Source organism: Colobus angolensis, unplaced genomic scaffold (genome assembly GCF_000951035.1).
Source record: "Colobus angolensis palliatus isolate OR3802 unplaced genomic scaffold, Cang.pa_1.0 Scaffold28, whole genome shotgun sequence".
In the NCBI taxonomy this organism is placed as follows: domain Eukaryota; kingdom Metazoa; phylum Chordata; class Mammalia; order Primates; family Cercopithecidae; genus Colobus; species Colobus angolensis.
The window spans coordinates 3,640,539-3,648,891 of record NW_012116043.1 but is presented as its reverse complement, the minus strand read 5'-3'; the positions used below and the strand labels follow the sequence as shown (position 1 = coordinate 3,648,891).

The 8,353-nt window shown below is 49.9% G+C and overlaps 1 protein-coding gene across 1 annotated transcript in view; it reads left to right on the top strand.

Moving 5' to 3' along the window:
* Positions 1-2,145: 2,145 nt before the first annotated feature.
* Positions 2,146-8,353, top strand: part of FAM101A (family with sequence similarity 101, member A) — a 25,429-nt gene continuing 19,221 nt past the window's right edge. The window contains exon 1 of the mRNA XM_011948426.1: positions 2,146-2,352. The gene's annotated coding sequence lies outside the window, so the exon portion shown is untranslated. The remainder of the gene's footprint in view (positions 2,353-8,353) is intronic.

The following is an 8,353-nucleotide window of genomic DNA, read 5'->3' as shown; positions in this document are numbered from 1 at the left end:
AACAACTGTTCTATTAATGTTTTGTTTTGTTTTTGCCATCATGGCTCTTGAAAAACCACAGCACTTTTTGGAGCCCTCTTTTTTTTTTTTTTTTTTCCTATAACAACTTGTTTATCCCAAAACCTGCTACATCAACAAGTGATGTTTTGGCATTATGGATTTCAGGCAAACACAGTCACCAATTTATGTGACATCACAGTTTCTAGTCAGACAAAATAACTGGAAAGCAATCTGGATGGCGCGCTACATTTAGAAGATCTCAAAACATTTGCTTTGCACAAATTTGCCGAGTGAGAGGCATGAAGAGGGGGCAGTGCCCACGCTTTTCGTCTGCTGGGCACGGGCGCCATTTCCAAGAGTGTCACGCACTATTGTGTTAGCCAGAAAGGTATATGTGTTTCACTTTAAGCATTCTACAACTTGAGAGCAAGAGAATCATGAACCCCTAAAAAGCTGAAAACTGATCAAGAAAGTGGTGTGCAAATGTGGGTGTATTGAAGCAGATTTCTTGAAGGTAACTCTAGACTCACTCTATACCACCCACTACCCACTATTGTAGGGGTCAACCAACTTTTTCTGTACAAGGCAAGATTGTAAATAGTTTAGTCTCTGCAGACTGCGTTCTCTGTTGCAAAAGGAAAACGTAATAGTCGTAGTATCTGGGGCTATCGTCTAGCACAAAGCTCTTCACCAGTGAATCAGCTGGGATTTGTGGAGTTTAAGGCTTGTCGTGGAGCAGGATATCCCCAGGATGTCAAAATATCTCCCCAGAGCTTCCTGATAAATCACAAAGGGAAAGGTATCTTTAGCACGAAGAAATAAGGTGGATACCACCTCCACCCAGTGATCACGCCCAGCCTGACCAACAGTGGGGCAAGCTGACGGGATGTGCTTCCTGAGGGTGATGGCACAACATGGACCCTGAAAAACTCCTGCAAAAGTGTTTATCCTACATCAAATCCTAAGACAGCAATCAGGCAAATCCAGATCATGGGACACTCTACAACTGGCCCAAACTCGTTAAAACTATTTATGTCAGGAAAGGCAAAATAGGTATGGGGTCTGTTAGGGTCAAAGAACGAAAGAGATGTGACCACACAGAACTGGGAATGGTCTGAGATTTCACCCTGCTGGCCAGGGAAGACATGGCTCTGCCACAGTCTCACGGACTCAAGCAGAAGATACAAGACTCCTGGGTCAGAGACAACGGACGTTATTACTCACAATAATCACGAAGCCAGGGAGTCAGCAAGTTCTTGAGCCAGTTCCCCAGCTCTGGTTTCCACAGGGCCACTCGAAGGGGACCAGGTGACCCTTGCACATACAGCCATTTGCACGGCAGGGGAGGAACCCGGAGTGTAGGGAACCCAAATCTTTCACAGTGGGCAATAAGCCTGCCTGACCTTTTCCCCAGAGGGAACCAGTATTTTTATTACAGTGGACAGGAAGCATGCCTATCCTTTGATTTGAAGAGAGACACTATCTCTACCTTTCAAAACTGTTCTTCCTACAAACGTTCTTGAAATGATAGCCCAGAATGAAGGGTGGCCAAGGCCTCTGTTTGCAAGATGGGAATAAAGACGGGAGACTCATGAAGAATTGTCTCCTAATAGTGACAACGAAATGTAATGTGTGTGATCGCTTCTCGGACTTTCGGCTAAGATCAAGCGAAATGCAACGTGTGTTTGAGCCCTGGGGTTAAGAAAGAAAACAGCTTTAAAGGACATTGTTGGGAAAATTGGGGACATTTTGATATGGAATATAGGTTATATAATTGTACCAATGTTAAATTCCCTCAGTATGATCGCAGTATTGTGGTTCCATATCATCTTTCTTCTTAGGAGGTACCGCTGAAGAGTTTTGGGGCAAAGGAGCATGATGTTTACCACCAATTTTTACATGGTTTAGCAAAACACAAAACAAAATAAACAGCACACACACACATACATATGAGAGAGAGAGAGAGAGAGAGAGAGAGATCCAATGTGTCAACACCCAACAAACCCAAATGGTGTTTGGGTTTTCATTATATTATTCTTGCAAAAATTCAGGGGGACCCGGCTTCCCCCAAGAACACACAGCTGGCTCTTGGCCAAGCCTGGCCGGAGGCGACCTTCTTCTGACTTTAAGGACTGTGTTTTCACTACACTCAGTCTCTGATTTTATCCCTGCCCTGGCTTAATTAAGTGCTCTAAAGACATAAATAGGCTTTTTGTTTACTCAAGCTCCGGAGAAGCTGGCAGAAAAGGCCTTTTCAGCTGAAAGCTGCTTACAGCCGGAAGGTGTGAAGCGGTGAGTTTCCAGCCAGGAAGAAGCCTCTCAGCCGTGGGCGTCTTTGCCCGGAGCTGTGAGGTGAGTCCAGCAGCCCCATTGTGGAATGGGAACGGGAGGGGCTGTGGGAAGCCACGCCAGGATGCCGCGCGGCAGACCCTTCAAACAGCTTGCATCACTCCCTGAAAGCACTGGGAATCCGGACGCTGTCCTGGACACACATGTACAAATGGCAGCAGAATGTATGCCCAGGTCAAAGGCACTTTGAATTCATTTTGTCCCCGCTTCCCTGTCTTAGTAGGGCAGGTGGTCAAGAGCTGGTTTTATGAGTGGACACCCAGGGCTTGGGCCCTGACCCCCAGGCAGCTGCCCAGCAAAGGCGGGCTGCAGGCTCTGAGAGGACCCGGGCTAAAAATGAAGAGGTGAGTCACTGCTGGAGCTCTGAACAGGCGCAGACGTCTGTGACACAGCTGGGGACTGAGCAAGGGCACTGCGGAAAAGTCCCACGGGTGAGACGGGCCACCAGGGAACATGCGACTCCCTGGGGCAGGGAGGCATCCCCCAGCCAGGGACCAGGACCCGGCCTGCTGAGGATGCACAGTCCCAAGTCTCACGGTCACACAGTCACCTGGGCCTTCACTCTGAACCATCTGATCACATGCCGGCTGGACAGCTCAGACAGTCTCACGGTCACACAGTCACCTGGGCCTTCACTCTGAACCATTTGATCACATGCCGGCTGGACAGCTCAGACAGGGCCTATGTGGAGCGTGTGATCGAGAAGCCGCTCTTCTTGGCTCTGTTCTCGCCGCCCCTTTGAACGCCTCCACTTCAAGTTCTTCTGTGGCTACTTTCAAACCCTCAGTGATGTTCAGTGTTATTTCTGCATGCCTTAAAAACAGGCAAGAGCCCGGGATGCTCCCTTTGAAAGACAGACTTTGCTGACACTGCAGTTCTCTCGTCTTTTCTTCTTCTAAAAAGTGTATATGCATATGTGTGTGTGTGCGCGTGTGGGTGTAGGTGTGTAGATGTGTGTATACGTGTGTGAGTACATATGTGTATGCGTATGTATGCGTATGTGGGTTAGTGTGTATATTTGTGTGTCCATGTATGTGCGTTTGCATATGTGTGCATATATGTGTGTGTATGTGTTTATGTGTATATGTGTCTACATGTGTATATATGTCCCTGCATGTATGTGCATACACATGTGTATGCGTATATGTATATTTATGTATTTGTGTGTATATGTGTGCTCGTGTGTACACGTGTATTGTGCATGCATCTGTGTGTATGTGTGTATATTTGTGTGTTTATGTGTATATATGTGTTTATGTGTGTACATGTATATGTGTGTGTGCATATGTGTGGTTGTGTGTATGTGTGTATGTATATGTGCATATGTGTTTGTGTGCATGTAGAAGTGTGTGTGTGCATTGGCCGGGTGCGGTGGCTCAAGCCTGTAATCCCAGCACTTTGGGAGGCCGAGACGGGCGGATCACGAGGTCAGGAGATCGAGACCATCCTGGCTAACACGGTGAAACCCCGTCTCTACTAAAAAATACAAAAAACTAGCCGGGCGAGGTAGCGGCGCCTGTAGTCCCAGCTACCCGGGAGGCTGAGGCAGGAGAATGGCGCGAACCCGGGAGGCGGAGCTTGCAGTGAGCTGAGATCAGGCCACAGCACTCCAGCCTGGGTGACAGAGCGAGACTCCGTCTAAAAAAAAAAGAAGTGTGTGTGTGCATCTAAATGTATTGATTATCTTGGTGATTTCACACAGCAAGGCATGAAGTGCAGTGATTAGAGCAGGGCCCAGCTGAGCCTGAGGAAATTTCCCTGGCACCATGCTGAGGGCTCAGCTTGTGCCTGGTACACCTGGCAGCATACCCTTAATATGCTTATATTTAATCTTCATTCACTAGCTTTATTATCATCCCTGCCTTATGGATGGGGACACTGAGGCACAGAAAGGGCAGGCCAGTTGCCCAGATCACACAGCCGGGACATGGTAGGGCCAGGATTCAAACCCAGGCAACCAAGTGTGCACATGGCAAGAAGACCCCTTCCTTGTCTGGGCATCTCCTTGGAAGGCGAGCGGCCTCCAGTGCTCTCAGATGGCCTTGTTTCAGGGCTCACTCTGCAGGTTACAGAAAGGCTTTGTTGTCAGGCATGACAACCTCCGTCCTCCTGCCGCCATGTCACGATCCACTGGGACCCACTGGCAGCCTCCCCTACGTCCATCCTAGCAGCCTCCAGTGTGGCTTTCTACTTAGGGTAGGCTGTGTGACCTCAGGCACTTAACCTCTCTGAGTCTCCATGACTCCGTCTGCTTTATTTATTTATTATTTATCTTTTATTTTATTAATTTATTTTTTTGAGTTGGAGTCTCACTCTATTGCCTAGGCTGGAGTGCAGTGGCATGATCTTGGCTCACTGCAGCCTCCACTTCCCAGGTTCAAGTGATTCTCCTGCCTCAGCCTCCTGTGTAGCTGGGATTACAGGTGTGCACCACCGCACCTGGCTAATTTTTGTACTTTTGGTAGAGACGGAGTTTCACCATGTTGGCCAGGCTGGTCTCAAACTCCTGACCTCAGCTGATCCACGCACCTTGGCCTCCCAAAGTGCTGGGATTACAGGCACGAGCCCCCATTCCTGGCCTGCTTTATTTTAAAATGGAAATAATATGCAGCCAGGGTTCAAGTGCACAATGGTGCGTGTGCAGAGCTCTGTCAGCTGCCCAGGAATGTGCAGCCCTACTTCTAGGAGGCTTCTTCAATGCTGCTTGGAACAAGTGGCTAAAGGCTCTCCATGAAAAAGCCTTTTTTTCTCGATGCCTTTCCCTCTGGCCTTGCTTGCAAAGTTGAGCTTCCCCCACACAAAGCAGCCTGGGAAAATCCCCCTGATATGGGAGTGCTTGGGGGACCCTGGGCTGGGGCTTGGGGTTACCCCAGGTCACTTTTCTTTCTTCTTCAACATGTGCTTTTAAAAACCAGTGACTTCCGAAGCTTGTGAAGGAAGGCCTTCCTCCCCAGGGGGGTGCGTGGTAAAGGGGTCTTCCCTTCTCCCCTTCTCTCCAACATGGGACCCACTCTTTACAACCCCTTGTCAGAGATACCCCAATACCTCTTTTCTATTAAATATCTACCTTCTCTGCCCAATTTCTCTCTGCCTCCAAACTCTCCACTCTTTACTCCAGCTTTGTTTATGTGTATATATGTATATGTGAGGAACTTTGGAAGTGATTTGGATCAGATCATTCTTTACCTGCTTCAAAACCTCTGCAGATTCTCCCATCCCTGGCAGATAAAGCCCCAATCCCCTGGCACAGCATAAGGGCCTCCGTAGACCTGGCACCTCCTTCCCTCTGCCCTTTCCTCCAGCACTGGGCCTGGAGCAGGTACCCCGATCTTGAAAGACCCCCTTTTCTGTTCCTCAAACCTCACATTTCAGGGGCTCAAGCCCCTTTTCCTCTTGAGACTGGCCGCAAGAGCCTCCTGCCCTGCCCACTGCCTAGCCCCTGGCTCCAATGAATTTATGGAAATTTCAGCCTTTCCTCCCATCTTTGACATTTGCAGACCATCTGGTGCTGTGAGAAATAGAAGCTTCCACAGTACTGGCTTTCAGTTGAGGGGCGGTCCCCAGCCCGCAGCAGGATCCGAATAGGTCAGAGGTCACGGTCACTGGGGCCATCAGTGTGGGCTGCTGTCTGGGGGTTTGACATTTGTAATGCACTCATGTTCTGCCTGCCGTCTGGCGTGCACACATCTCCAACCATCAACCACATAGGGCAGCCTGTTTCAGGGGAAACTTCCAGAACCCAGGTGGGCATAGTCATGAAGGCACTCTTGATAAGTGGGCTTCTAGATCAAGATGAATGGCACGAGGGGGACAGGATTAGTAAAGCAGGGCAAGAGAATTTCAGGACATCCCCCAAACACAGAAATCACCACAAATGATATTTTGCTGCAACGTTTTAAAAGTCAAAATGGATGCAAACAGTTCAAGAGGAACAAAACATCAACATTTTATTTTATTTTAAGACAGAGTCTTGCTCTGTTGCACAGGCTGGAGTGCAATGGCATGACCTCGGCTCACTGCAACCTCCACCTCCTGAGTTCAAGCAATTCTCCTGCCTCAGCCTCCTGAGTAGCTGGGATTACAGGCGCCTGCCACCATGCCTGGCTAATTTTTTGTTATTTTTAGTAGAGACAGAGTTTCATCATGTTGGCCAGGCTGGTCTTAAACTCCTGACCTCAGGTGATCCACCCACTTCAGCCTCCCAAAGTGCTAGGATTACAGGCGTGAGCCACCACACCAGACCTCAAAATATCAACATTTTAAATAAAGACAGAGGAACCCTGCAATTTTGTAACTCTACCTTGCCTGCATTCTGCCCTGCCCTTGGTAGCCATTGTGGCCAAGGGGTCATTAGTCCCTGAGATAAGAAGAAATTAGTTCTTGCCGAAGACTTTCTCCAGGGAAGCAGAAGACTCCTGGGGCTGGCTGGGTGGGCCTTTGGGAAACGTGAGTTTCCATGTGTCTGTGTTCCAGAAAGAAGCCCCTCCCCCCGCCACTTTCATCCTAGCCAGTGGCAGCAGTTCAGTCACTCATTCTGGACAAGTGGCCCAAGGGCTGAAGAAGGCCTGTCTTGCCTAAGAATTGAAGCAAATGGAATCCTATTTTGTTGTCCTATTTTGTTTTTTTCCAGAATGATCCAGATATTCAAACCTCTGGTTAGTTCTGTTTGGGGAGCAGACTTCCAGCGTTCTTTCCTGGGAGATATGGAAATGGGCTGTAAATTCACCTGGTGACAGGTGCATGCCTGCCACCCTGTGGGCTCTCAGGAAGTGGCCCCACCCTCTATCAGTGTCTGGCATACACCTTACTCCCGCTGCTGCAGGGCCTGCGCCCTGCTGTTCCCTCCACGTGGTGGGCTAATTCTCACTGCTTGGCTATTCAGATCTTATCTTTAAAAATCGCCTCCTCCAAGAAGCCTTCCCTGAACACCCCAAGCCTTAAGTTGTCCCTTTGGCTATTCTTGGTTGCAGCACCTCGTTAAGTTCCTTCCCTTAGACTCACACAGCCTTAGCTTCCTGGTACATTGACAGCCTCCCTCATCAGACTGGGCCCTCCACAGGCCAGGGGCCTGCTGTCTTACGTGCGCCTTCTGAGGACCGGCCGAGGCTGGGTGCAGAATGGGAGCCTGAGAACATCTTCAAAGTGCTGCCCTCAGTTTGGGGGTGTCCAAAGAGCGGATTCTGACACCCGGCTTCCCGCCCCTGATCTTGGGCTTTCTGCTCTCAGCAGAATGGAAATGAGTGTGCCGTGCACACTTTCACCCTTCCTGGAGTCTCCCTCTGCTCTCTTCGCCCTGTTAGCCTCTCCCACATTCCTGCTTTTCAAAGCAGTCCATGGACACCCCCAGCTGCCCCGCTTGCAGAATGGAAGGATGGCTCCTCAGGAGTGAGGTGGGGGGGCGTCTGTGTGGCTGGGCGCTGGAAGTGTGGAGACGCCTTGCCAGGCATCTGATAAGAAAACAGTAAGGAAAGGAAACACGTGTTCTTCTCTCTTGGGAGGAAGAAAAAGAAGGGAAAGACGAGCAGGACCCTTGTTCATGAGCAAGGACCTGCCCGGAAAATGCAGGAACCGCCAGATGCCTGGGGATTCCCGGAAGTGCTTCTCATCGCCGCCGCCGCCCCCCACCCACAAGTTCCACCCAAAGCTTTCCACCCTCAAGGCCCAAAGAGCTGGCCCTGGTTGTGCGGGTAACGGAGACGCCAGTACTAGGGCGGTGGTGGCACTCCTCCCCATCGACTGTAAGTTACAGAGAAAAAGAAAACTTCTCTAAAATAAAGTTTCTCAAGCTGCTTTTATTGGGACTTCAAATGAGACTGAGAAAACCTCCAAGAGCACCACGAAATCGGATGATGATGATGATGACTCGTATTTCTTGGGATGACTTGGGGACCCCACAAGGCACCCTCGGTGCGCGAGTGTGGTGCTTGTTTCGGGAGTGGGGGACACATGCGCCTCGTGGGACTCCGGCTGCTGGCTGGGCGCACAGTCCCCTGGAGCGGGAGGG